The 13,886-nt window shown below is 41.6% G+C and overlaps 1 long non-coding RNA gene across 1 annotated transcript in view; it reads left to right on the forward strand.

The window, feature by feature from the left end:
* Nucleotides 1-13,886, forward strand: part of LOC146862344 (uncharacterized) — a 171,526-nt gene that overhangs the window by 122,391 nt on the left and 35,249 nt on the right. Inside the window, exon 2 of the long non-coding RNA XR_014978424.1 lies at nucleotides 13,807-13,869. This is a non-coding gene — a long non-coding RNA (uncharacterized LOC146862344). The remainder of the gene's footprint in view (nucleotides 1-13,806; nucleotides 13,870-13,886) is intronic.

Here is a 13,886-nt window from a genome sequence, read left to right on the forward strand (position 1 = left end):
GGACCAGAAACAAGCATCCTGGGACCGGTTTTGGGGTTTCACTCCTCATCAGTCTGGCTAGCTTGAATCGGGTGGCGTGACGAGCATGGGACCCACATCTGGGCATACCCTTAGCCTAGCTGATGAAGGGTGAAACCTTGATACCGTTCCCAAGATGCTTATTACTGGTTCAGGACTGTTCCAATGAGGAGCAGGGTCAAGACTCATTTCCATATGGCTGGGTCCAAACTGAGGTGACATGGTGAGCAAAAGAACGATGGAATGCTACCCCTAGTGATCGCCAGTGGTCAGACAAATTTCAAGCATTCCTCTCATCACCTTCTGTGTTTTCTGGTTTTGTGTTAAGTCAGGAGAAGCCAGCACTATTAAAATAAAACTAAAATGTTTTGCCTTCCCTTTCTCTTGACATAATACCTTTTACTAGAAAGATTATTGAATATGCCTGTTGATTTTATGTGATATTTGTATTTATTAAATATAGTCTAGTGATTTAGCTCACGTAAGGACTAGACACTTTGTGGCCTATTCCCAAAGGTAAAGTTACACCTGATAAAATCCAAAAATGTAAGTTCCCTCACTTTTTTCAGAAATTTTACTACTTTTATTTACTCGCCATTTCTGAGTGTACAGTTACTCAAAAGTGTAGAGATACATGTCCCCACTCGTGAATTCAGGCGGTGGAGCCTTATTTACAAGTATAAAATTACTACTTTGTCCCTTTTCACATGTAGGTAGAGACCTCCACCCCTGGGATAGAGATTTCCTTATTGAAAAGTATAGGAAAAAGTTTAAAAGTTTGTATAACTTTTTAAAAAAATAGGAAAATTATTTGTGTTTTCAAAATTAATGTTAATGTTATTTATTTATTTTAAATATGATATAATATAAAAAGTTGCAGCATTATTAACCACATTTAAAATATAAAAAATGATTACATTCAACATGTTATAGTTATAATAAACTGGCACTGAGGAGGAGAGGTGGAGGACATGCTGAGGTCGCACTGAAAAATGGAGACACATTGAGAGGAGGAGACGCTGATGTGCTAACATGAGCACAAGGGAGCAGGAGAGCAGTTAGTAGTCAGCGGAGAAGACATCAGAGCAGAAGCTGTTAGTGGAGTAGTAGAGTATTGTGATTGCGGCACGGTGATAGGAGGGTGGCTTGAGAGGCAAGGTGGGGATGCACTCTCTAAAACTGCCTGGTTTGTTGTGGAAAGGGGCTTTTGTGAAAGGTAATACGAGGAGGAATAGGAGGAAGAGAGGTCTTGGAGAGGGCTTTTGCTTGTCACAGCCCTGCATTTTCAATTTCACTTAATTTACTTACTAGCTGTTATCTACTATTCCTCAAACTTTTGCCTCTTCTCCCTTCTTCTCATGCCAAAGTGGCTAAGAGCCTATTGCCTTGCTGCCTGCCTGTCTGCCCATTAGCCTGCACTCTTCTGTCGCCTTCACCTGTCATTGCCGAATATATTGGTCCTGCGGTCTGTGGCTTATCTGGCCATGCTGGTCTCCTGAAGATACCTAGTGATACCACTGGTTAACGGTGCTCATCTGCAACAGGATCTGGAACAGTCTGGAAACAGTACCTGCAACAGTACCTGCTCGAGCTTGGTACTTATTATCTTGTGGTACCTAGTGCTAATTGGCACGATTTGGTTCTTGGAGTGTTAGGAGTGGAGGATGAGCTGCTGCGGTTAGATGTTAGCGGTTGTGGTTGAGTCATGCTGAGTGAGAATGCAGTAGTGGAGAACCAGCGAGCACAAGCAGCACCAACCACTGTGCTGATTCTCTCTCATCTCATGACAATTTCCTGGTGGCTGTGGTTTTCAGCACCGGAGAAGAAGGTGTTTCAATAAATAAAATCGACTATACACTATAGTCTTTGCTGGGAGTTGAAAACTGGAGGTCTGTTTAGAGGCTTGTGGCTTGTTTGTGGTTCAGCCTCTCAAAGTCTTCATGGGAGTCTGGGGGTTTGGTAGCCTTGTGAGAGCCTTGGTAGTGGGGCCCTCACCCCAGAAGTAAATTGCTTGATTATTGTATAGATCATTGGACCTATGTTTGATCAAAATTAATAATGCATCCTAAAAAACAGAAAGCTTTGCGACAAATATGTGGCTCAAGAAGGCTCAAATCCCAAGATGTTGTTCATACGAGCTACTTAGGGGACATTTCAGTGTCCTGCGACCATGCTTCAAATGGGCCAATCGATTCAACCTGATTAACTGGAGGTAGTGGCTCAAATGGAGAGACTAAGTCGGGAATAGGCAAACATAGTGGAAAGGAAACAAACTCAAAAGGAAGGTTGGCTTTGCCTAAAGCTTCTGGGTCTGGCCTGAAAAAGGTTTGTAATCAAGTGAACCAAGTGAAAGATAAAAAGTTGAGTTTGTCTCGCTCTTTGCGGAACTTTGTAACAACACATTTCACCTTGCCTAAGAGCCTGAAAACATTTTCTCTATCAAAGAGTCTTACTTTGCCACAATCATCGGACCATAGCAATATTTTCCTTTTGTCATCTTACTGTGGAGCAGAGTGTGCAGACCTGTCGTGGGGGGACTTGGGGGGACAGCAAAGGTGTTTTCACATGAGGTCTAGGTGGAGAGGGCAGATGGTGATGTGCTAAAGGTGATATGTCAAGCATTTATTTGATGGTCCTGTTCAAAGTCCTAGCTTGTCTCCAAGGTGTTCCAGTTGGAGTGAAGGGAGAAGATGGTTGGAGGCTGGGACCAAATTAGGAACTTTTTGGAGAAGGTAACAAGAAAGTGCGCCACCCACCTTGACTATCGACCTCCCCTATCTAGAGAGGGGTTCATGTTGATGGTCGGGGGCAGAGATGAGGGGGTTCCCAAGCATCCCCACCTATGATGTGCTATCAGAGAGAGATCCTTCAAGATATCTGACCCCCGAGGCAACAAATACTCCCAACCTCAACTTTTGTGCCCAGAACTCAATAGTTAATGCCCCAGAATTCTCAATGCTGAACCTGCTTACACTAAGCAAGCAAAAGGATTAGTTACGCGAAATACACAGCAGGCAAACCAGATTTCTCTATTAGACAGCATTAAAATAGCACTTGACTGCAACATACAGAGACCAACTAATTCCCTAACTGATACTCTAGCAAATACCAGCCCTGAGGTGCAGCAAAGTAGTTCAAATATGCTGCCTGTTCCACCCAATGTGAATAAACTATGTAATGTATATGTCTCCTGGCGTCCTGGCTTGATTTAGCATAGTGGTGAGCAATACAGGAAAAATAGGGTACTATCACGATTTAGCGTGCAAACTCTTAAAAGTACAAATCCTAGAATCTCTAAAGTAAAGTTGTGGAGAAACCCAATAAAAGCTTGTAATGCCAAAGTTTCTGATCTAACTTTCTAGAAATCTGCAATGGCACAACTGGTTAAGTTGCCTATAAAACCAAGGGTTCAGTGCCTCTCAAGACAATTTCTTCAAGTAAGCCTTCAATAGAGGATGATATAGAGTCAATGCTGACTTCTCTTGGCAGAGGCAGGAAAAGAGCGGTTGGTGGAAAAGTGTTTTTAAAAACTGGAAGCATATCCCTCAGGTTAAGAGCGATCTGTTAAGACTCTGTGCTTTAAGTCAATAAAGAGGGAAAGCTAAAGTTTAAATTATACCCCCTAAATCGCACTAAAATCCTTGCAATATTTAAACTAATCCCAGGGTTGAGTGAAATAATAATTTGGGGATGTAGACCCTAGTGGCATCTCGAGTGACAAATGGGAGTAAACTAAGAATGCCTTCCTTTCCCAAGGAGTAGCTTCCAAAGTAGTTGAGAAAAAAGACAAACAAGCCATATATGGTATAAAGCTTAGCGATGACCCAGGACACCAGTGTGTTACATGACTATTTCCATGGTTACCTCAGGGTGCACGGTAATGCCTCAAATATTAATGATAGTCTGACCTATTTGCTCTTGTTAAATGATCATGGGGGTCTTGTACCCAACCAAATTGAGCTACCACACCTGTCTAGGTTTTGCTCAGCGAAGACCAATTTTCTGAATTTTGAAAGGAGCGATCCATCAAATTGTATAATAACCGTAACATTCAGCAACGATGAAGCAGAGGGAGGAGGTATCCGGTATGAGTCAAGGCAATGGTGTAAGGGCTCCGAGGAAACTTTTGGATCTCATTGAGTAAGAGGAGATGGACACAATTATACTCAGGTGCCAGGGCATCCCACAGGCAATAACATTTTGGTTTGGAAGATATATGGTTTTAGTTCACTAAAGGAGACACCTACTTACAGATGTACTTTAGAGGAGTGTTCGATTTTGTTGCTGCAAAAGATCTGGTTTCAGGAAACCCCCTCAGTTGATGGATTTGTTGTAAGTAACAAGAGTCCCTCAGCCTCCTCAGGCCGGCCCTCTGGAGGTCTGTTGACCATAGTAGCTTGTTCAATCCTTTTAGCAAATTAACTAATTGTTAATGGATTGTTGATTTGTATAAATGTGCACATCCCACCTAATTGTAACTGCTTTGAAAGAGAAACGGCCGAGCTGAACAAGGATCTGCTGATTCTTCACTGTTGTTTCCCGGCAGCTCAGTTTGTGTTAGCTGGTGATTTTAATTTCAAATTGCTTCTTTCTATTTTTGACAGCTGTCTCCAGGGAGCTTGGAATGTAAGGGTATCCCATCTGTGACATGCCTGGTAACAAAACCTCCAGAAAAGCGAATCAGCTTACATCAACCCAAGCACAACGTACTTTAGTAAATTCTAATGGGCGCTTCTTGACTGACAGCACTGCAGCAGTGACATCTAAATATGGAAGGAACAAACCCCCAACTGATTATATATACACTTATTTCGGCTGAGCATTTTGGAATGGTGGCGAGTTTCAAGATTAGGGATCTGAGGAAGAGTGACCACTTTGCTATTAAGTTGGTTCTCAATTTAAAATCCATGCCTCACAGAGAACCAAAGGTCGATTTTCCACTGACCTATAACCATAGAATAAGGGCTTTAATTGGAGAGAACACATTTTGTGAAACGGCAGAAATAGGAATTGAGGGGCACATGTTAGACGCAGATGTAACTGGTTCATTAACAGCATCCAGGTGCCACTGAAAAACATAATCATCCCTTCAAAAGACCACGAGAAATACAGCAAACTGCATGGTTTGATGCGAAATGCCAAGAAGTTCATTTGGAAGTGAATAGAATGAGACACAAGATACCATCAAATGGGGAAGGGAAATTAGCGCAGGATTTAAGAGTCATAAAAAAGGTAGATCGGGCAGTTTGTTGCCAAAAAAGAAGCAGTTTTGTGAGGCAAATTGGAGAAAAATGCAGGATGTATTTGCCAAGGGTATTGCCAGACTCTTATGTCATTTGGTAAACATGGTACACCTAACATCACCTTCCAACCTAGAGGCATATGTCTCTGAGTTGAAATGGACACATTTATAATGGAGTTAAATAAAAAGCCCAATGAAAATGTGACAAGTGACGCTGCTGTTCGTCAGGTAGAATGCACACATCTGACGCCAGCAAAGGACACAGGTATGATATTTGAGATCACTGCAAATCTGAAAATATAAGGGGCACGGGCCAGATGGGTTGTGGCAATCCATTATAAATCTAACCCTATATGGTGGGCCAAAGTTCTAAGCCCTGTTTTCAAAAGGGTATCAAACACTGAGGTAATCCTTGGTCTTGGTGCAGTAATCAAGCCTATACACAAGAAGGGTTCCTTCGATGACTCAGCCAATTATTGCTAATCTCCTTGCTGGAAGTGTCGTCCAAGATCTACGCTCAAACTTTACTGATCTCCCTTAAGACATGGGCATTTGGGAGTGGGAGAGTACCAAAAGAACAAGGAAGGTTTCAGGCCAAGATTTTCAGCAGTTGATCATTGTTTTGCCATCTGTCATGCTGCTCGAAGGGCAGTAGACACAGTGGGCAAAGTATGCTGGTGGTTTGTCGATTTTAGGACATTTTTTGTGCAAGTAAATCAAGGACTCCTGTGGGAAAAACTGTCCAGATGGTGCATTCCTGATGAACTCTTATTCATGAAAGCTTGGATACCTGAAAATAACTGGGTCCAGGTCAATCTTAACAGGATGGGAATCCTAATTCCTTATCGACAAAACTGAGGTCAATAATGGACTAAGGGCCTGATTTAGATGTTGGCCGTACTCCCGCCATCCCCCAGTGAAGGTGGTCCCAGGTCCTCCGTCGAGTTGATGGATCCTCCTGCCGTGCTGGCTCTGCTGGCTCAATTGCTGTCAAGCCGACAGTATTCCGCTGAGCCTATTTAGATGTCCCCTTTGTGCTGGCAATATCCTAGTGGCAGTTTGCTGATGGAGTGAGTCCCTGGTGGAGTGGGGACTGGTAAGTACTACTTATTTTTGTGCCAATACATGTATATGCTGTGTTTGCCTCCAAAGCAAATGTAGGCAATGTGTTATGCTCCTATATGTTACATATTGCATGCCACAAATACAACATACACAAACTATTAAATGCACACCCCCAATCACCACAACAACAATATTTTTGAAGTGTCAATACAGGTGTGTTCATTTTACCTTGAAAAGTTGTAAAATGTACACTACGGCATTGCAAATAAGAAAAAATAGCACACAAGAACAATGCAAACATACATGAAGTTACTGCAGTTGTCAACACATGATTTATAGTAAGACAAATGTTGCTTACCTCAGATCCCGGCAATAACAAAGTCATTTGGTGTTTTGATGAAATCGGAGCATCAAAGAAGGGACCTGGACTATTGGGTTCAAGACGGAAGTGGAGAACCGTAAAAAATGTAAGTTCTTACCTCATTTCCTTTGATTCTGCCAACTCAAAGTAAGAGGTATTCCCACCACAGTTCTCTCGAGTGAAAGCCAAATCGTGATTAGCTTGGCGGTCATCTGACTGGAATCCCGCTGACAGTCGCTTCAGCCTACGACGTCGTCGACATGGGTGAGAATTCCTGGTGGAGTCGGCAGGACTTTGGCGATCTTTCGTTCATGGACACGCCAACATCTAAATCGAGTGGGTGGGCCACTAATTAGGCGGGCTGTGAATCCGTCATTAAAGTGACGGCAGGATCGTTGCCACCAAGATCTAAATCAGCCCCTTAGACAGGGGGACACTCGTTGTCTTAAGTATGCTGATGACTTGGTCCTAATGGACTGTACTGCTATAGGCCTGAAACGGAAACTGCAAATTCTACATGACTTTTGTGAGAAGAATTTGCTTATCATTAAAGAGGCTAAAATAAAAAATTATGATGTTTTTAAATCGACCTGATAACTTCTTGGTTTTTAGATAAAGAACCCTTGGAACAGGTACATGAATCTAAAGATTTAGGAATCACCTTCGCTTGGCATTTGGAATAGCAAAGCCACGTGGCAGAAGTGAAAACTGGACTTTTACGTACAGTAAATACCTTGAGATTTGATCAGAGGTTTGGGGGGATATCTATGCACCCATTAATAAAGACAGTGGCAAAGAAATTAATTCCACAGGTTCTGTATGGGCTGAATTATTGGATTTGGACCATTGTGTTAAGTGGGTAACACTAGAGAGTGTATTTTGAAGACCCTCCTAGGGCTTCTAACAAGTGTGATTCTGCCGGCCCCGAGGTTGGAGCTTACCCTTGCCTCTTGGACTCTGCTAGTAAGATCCCACACACTCAAATTTGTGTATGATTTTATACAAAAAGTTAATCAAGATAAACTGTCTTGTATGACTCTGACGAAAACTATGTGGTTCACAAATGGATTTCCCTGAATGGTTAGTGGGTAAAATCGATCCAGAAATTGATGTACTGAAGGGTGGCTATGAGTGTGAGTACCTTCGAAGAATATTCTTCATGAGAGAGTTAAGGAATGCTCTCTAGTTAGTGACAGACGTTACCTGTCCTCAAAACCCTCTCTAGCAACCTTTTTGGAGTACCTTCGGGTGGGAGTTTCATCTCCATATTTGTCTCAGGTCCCCATTACAGATTGAGGTATGCTATTCTACAACTTCGGTTTCTGTATCAACCCTAGTTAAAGAATTGGTGGTTATAAAAAAGAAAGTTTTGGAAAATAATGGGCACTGTTTTTGCAATTTGAAAATGAAGTAATCCATAACTTATTTACTGCTAAACTATATGCTTTTTTTCAGTGAAAGGAAAAAGATGTTGCATCCACTTTTTATGAAGTAGCTGAGTGAAGCACGTCACTATATTTACTTGGAAATAATTTAAAATTGTTATCACAATTGCTAGAAATATACTGCTTATTCAAAAACTGGAGTTTTACCGAATTTTATGGTGAAAGGATATTCTATTTTGAGCAATGCTATTGTATTCTAAATGTTTTAAAATTCATTTGGCTATGGAATATAAAACATTTTGATAGATTTTGGAAGAAATATATTTAATGATCTTGAATATTGTAGTGATAAAATCGCAATGCTGTTTTATTTTACCTCTATCTAGAACAGATTTTGAGAATGGAATATTGGTCACTTTGATAGATTTTAGTAGAGCTATTTTTAATGATTCTGAGTGATGCGGTGATGAGTTTCAACTTGTTATATTTCGTCGATGCAGTTTTATGTATACATTTCTTTAAGATGAATGTCTTGGAAATCAAATATTTTCTATCTAATTTTTTTTAATAAACCTATGTTTCTGAATTTTAATTGAAAAGAATTCCTCCTAAAGTAAAAAAAAATATTTTATTACATATTCAAAATTATTAAAAGTGATGTATAGAATGAATTAACAATATTTTTATTATTGCTTTATTAAATATTAATGTTACATTCAGTTTTAAATTTCAAAAGGGTAAATAAAATATGTTTTGAAAAATGAATAATTATGTTTTTATTTTAGAAGTTTTCTAACATTGGGTATAATGTAATTATATTTCTAAACAGTTTAAATAATTAAATTTACTTTAACATTAGCTTCCCTGGGGTTTATTTTGATTCCCTACCTCCATTATTTGCTACTGGAGTGTTTTGCAGTACCTGTGAGTGGACATGGGTGGCGCTGGATTTACTTCTGCACTGAGCATTAGTACTTTTATGACTGTTATGGTTCATGTTTGACTGTAGTAACTATAGAAGGGCAGTTTGTGAATAGAAAGGGACTTACTGTTTTTTGGGTGGGTGCATATCCCTACTTAAACCCTCCATTGACCACCTCCTCACTCCTCTCGTAACCACCCATCTTTAGTAGCAAGTATTCCCATTCCCCAACCCCTCCACTATGTCCCTCCCACATTTACTACTAAAATGTTTCTACCGCAGTCGGGTGGAGATCACTGCACATAAAAGATAGAAGAGGCAGAGGCACATGTAGGTATGTGAATAACATTTTGTAGTACATTAATAGTACTATTGTAGTGCAACTAAATGCAATATAAAATGCAGTTTGAGAATTGGGCTTTTTGTAGCTATATGACTGCTACCTGAGATTGAAGGAGGCATTCCTCCACAGATTGAATTACTCAATGTTTAACTTGAAAACGTGGGCTCAAATACCAGCTTCCTTACTTGACCAAATTGGATAATCGTAAGCAAATCTTTTTACTTCAGTGTCCCGTGTTCCTTCAAGGTCAATTTTGGAGCAGTGTGAAGTAATTCCGTTCAGGAAGCACTCTATAAAATAATGTAATTCTTGTATTGTTTAATAGGCAATAATGCTTCAACTATACCAACATCCCTATCCGCACACTCAGCCTACAGGTAAACTGATACCTTTAATGGCTGACTCATAGCAACGTTGTCGAGCCACAGAGGAATTCTTGTTCTGTAAGTTTACACTTAAAAATGATTATGGCTCTCAATGTACTGGTGTATTCAAGGGGCATATCAACAAGGGCTTTATCTCTGCTTTTTTGGCTTTAAAAGCCAAAAAAGGAGAGATAAAACTAGCGCCCTATCAACAACAGGGTGCTAACACGCAAATTTGCATGTTAGCACCCTTTTACTCTACGCTTCCCCTTGCATCTCTAATGAGATGCAAAGGGGGCATTCCAGAGTAAAATAATAGGAGAAATGTCGCTAAGCGACATTTCTCCTATTATCAAGAATGTCGCTAACCCTGTTAGAGACAAAAAAAGCAGCGCTAACGGCGGTTAACGTTGCTTTTTTACGTCTGGTATTTTTCTGACTTAGCCATGATATCCTATGGAAGGAGGATATCATGGCTAAGTTTGCCTGTCCCTATCAACAAGGTAACGTGAGATTATCGCTGGGTTTCCCGAGATAATCTCACGTTAGCCTGTTAGCGTGAGGATTTTTATCGCTATTGAGATAAGCGTTGCTAATAGCACGCTAGCTCAGCGATAAAAATTCACGCTAGCCGGCGATAATTATCCTAGCGCTAAGTGCGCTTAGAGATAATTATCGCCGGTTGTTGTTGATATGCCCCCTAATGTCTTAATTCGAAACAAGTTTCAAATACTAATGGATGAGTTCATACACTGCACTAAAACCCAATCACAAGGATTGTAGTAAAAACAATAATACAACTTCCATGCTGAAGAGATGTTTGAAAAGAATACAGTATAATTTTCGAAATTGGAAAAAGACTCAAAACGTCTAGATATGGCTAAAACGAGTTGTTTTCACACACAGCGATATGTGCCCACACACACCTTTCCGAAGAACTTCTAATTATTTTTTTACAAATAACAGCATTTCAAAGCTCCAGTTTACAGCAATATAGGACAGCAGCTTGAAAATCATTTGCATACTCTATGTAAAGCAGTCTACTTGTTTCCTTTACAATTTTCAATATCGGCACATAACAATGAAATATGGCTAAATGTTTATGTTACCTTTTAAAACAGGAATGTCTCCTGCATGATTTAAGGTCTAATTATGACTTTGTCAGTCTTCCTGTCGACCTGCCAATGCTGCGCTGACACGAGGACCGCCAAGGCTGTTGTGCGCCCACCCACCGAATTACCAATAAAACCCAGGGCGGGGACAGTCTCACGGCGGTGGTATGTTAGGCTCAGAGGAGACCCTAACATGCAGCCTGCTGCCATGAGAGCACCGACTGGCCATCCCTGCAAGATGTGGCAGGCATGCCACACAGTGCAGGAACAGGAGTGCAATTCCAGGGGGGCACAACGTGTGACCCCTGCATGCACCCCCAGGCTTGGCATGGAGGCCCTTTTGGCCCTCCCTTTGTTGCCCCTATGCCACCCTTTTCATGGCAGGCTCACTGCCATGAAAAGGGGTGGAAAGGCAACTCATAATATGCTGAGCGCTGCCCGCTTCAGTACCACCAGCATATTACTGTACCTTTCCAGACCGCCGGCACAGTGGGATCCTTGATCTCAGCAGAGCCTGCGGTCTCATGGTGGTCCGACCACCCCAATCATAATATGGCAGTGGTGGGACTGCCACCATGAGTACGGCGGTCCTGTGGACCGCTGTACTCATAATAAAGCCCTTAGCCTTGTTCCCCTCCCCTGTGCGTCCCAACTGTATGTAGCTGATACATTGGGGCCTATTAATCAAAAGGTCACGCAGTGCAGCAAGCCACCTTGCTGTGCTGCATGATGGGGAAAAGGTAAGAATGTGCGGTATTGAAAATTATAGAGCATATTCCTGTCTTTTCCCAGCACTGACACACAATGTGTTGCCTAGTGCCAACGCAGGCTCCCTTGCACCATGGTACAAGGATGCCTGTGATGTAAGCAGGATTGTTTTTATGCAGGAAGGGGCACCTTCCTCAGCAAAAACAATCCCCTGAGGCATTTTCCTCTTTCTATGTGTGCAGAAGCACACCTAGAAAGAGGAAAAAATGACCTCACCTGGGACAGCATACCAGTTTTCGTGCATTCCTAGGCCTACCACTCACGGTAAATCTGCAAATGCATCAAGATCCATGGGTTTTGCATGGGAACACCTACGCACAACCCATGGAATGCCTCCCTGGGGCCGAGTAATGCAATGCAGCAATTTGCGCTGCTTTGCATTACTCCAGATTTATCAAGCCACTCAGGGTCAAGCAAGGTGACATTGCATGGCTTGATAAATCTGATTTAGTAGTTGTGTCGGGCTTGCACCCCATTGTGTGGTGCAAGTGCTATACATACATCTGCTTGATAAATATGGCCATTGTTTTTGATTGTTGGCCCTAGCCCCACACTAAGCTATTGTGTGTGCAGTGAAAAAGTTTCTGGACCTATCTTGTGGCCTGAAGGGAAACACCCAGCATGCCCTCATTGCACAGACAGTGACTAATGTCCCTATCATGGGTATAGTTCAGACTTGAAGTGACAGCATACATTGTTTTGTGAATACATAGTTGTGGCTAGATCTTTTTATCTGTTTCACTGGAGTGGAGGCCTACAGGCCCAAATGTGTTCTCCTTTTATATGTGAGTCCAGATCATAGCGCTAACATCCAAAGCATTTGCTGTGCTTGTTTGTGTATGCTGCCTGCATGGCAAATGCATTGTATTTATGAAATTAACACAGTTAATTAAACGCTGTGCAATGAAGTCGTCTCTGTGGCATCTTAACCACATTAAAAAACGAGACGGAAAAACCGTCAGGTTTAAGGCACATGTTACAAACAAAACATCTTATGGAGTGGCCATAGCAGTAGTTCAAAACAACAAGTTCGAAGATAAAATGAGTCTTATGGCTCGATCTAATGAAAAAAACGCTAAAACATTTTTGCAAAAGAATCCGTTATTGTTGTTTGGGGAGGAGGGACCGGTTGTTGGGCAGCAGGATTGTGTATGAATTAGCCAGAGTAATGAAGAACCATGGGATCCATTTTGGATGCTTGTAGTCGAGCCTTGTGTACAAGATGGGATTGAGGGTGTTTTCCAAGGACAATGGAGTGTACTGGTAACATTCCTTAAGTTAGAGTGAGGAGACATAGACACTGAAACGGGGAGAGAGAAGACAAGTCCTCTAGGCCAGTGGTTCATAGCCTATGGTCTGGGAGCCACTGGGGGTCCTTGAGGCCTTCCCAGGGGGTCCGTGACTGTTTAGAAAATTAAATAATGTTAACATTTTATTATATTTTTTTGGTTGGAATTAAATAAAACATTTCATAATTTGTGTATTTGTTTGATAAGTGCTTGTTTCTGTATTTGCAGTTTTGTGCATTGTTTTGCAGTTCAAATCATTGAAAATGATTTGCCCCTTTTTCAAAGAGTCAACATCCAAGCCTCAACCCTGCATTACAAGGTGCATGCTTCAATTGCAAGAGCACTCGTTTGATTTGGTTTACTTTTTGGGTGCACAAAACCCAGCCATTTGACTTGATACCATCAGTGGAGGATGAAGTTGAAGTGCAGCACACAGAAGAATATATCCATATGGTCATTGAGAGGTTGTACTCCATTCAAGTGTCGCTTGAAGGCATTGTGATTTCCACCGCCAAAGAGAACCGTATTCAATTGGCTCTCAAGGCCACCCATTCGAGCAACTGGAACCGATGGAAAGAGAACATCTACCTTTGGATTCCAGAGACGTAGCAGACCCTGATGGCTCTGTATAACATCTGGCAGAAATTGGTGGCATCTGGAGATGGCTCAGGGACACCAACTAGTGATTCCCCGAAGCCTAGTTCCCAAGGTCATTCAGCTAGCCCATAGAGGTCATCAGGGGAGGTATGAAATAAAAGGCGGCTCTGCAGCAAAGTATTGTTTCCCTTGTGTGGGAGCGATGTGCAGAAAAAGAAGTGAGGAGGCTGATTGTGTTTCTTAATGTTGGAGTTATTTTATTTCAGGATAGTTATCTGTTGATAATTTCAGTAAGATAACAGTTCTTTTTAATTTTTTCCTACTGTTCTCTCCTTCCAGATTGTCTTCTTCATCCAAGAGGGTATCACCCAGAGGCTCAAAAAGCAAAAGAAGAAGGCGGCGGTAAGTATATATGTAGT

This window comes from Triturus cristatus, chromosome 2_2 (assembly GCF_964204655.1).
Source record: "Triturus cristatus chromosome 2_2, aTriCri1.1, whole genome shotgun sequence".
NCBI lineage: Eukaryota > Metazoa > Chordata > Amphibia > Caudata > Salamandridae > Triturus > Triturus cristatus.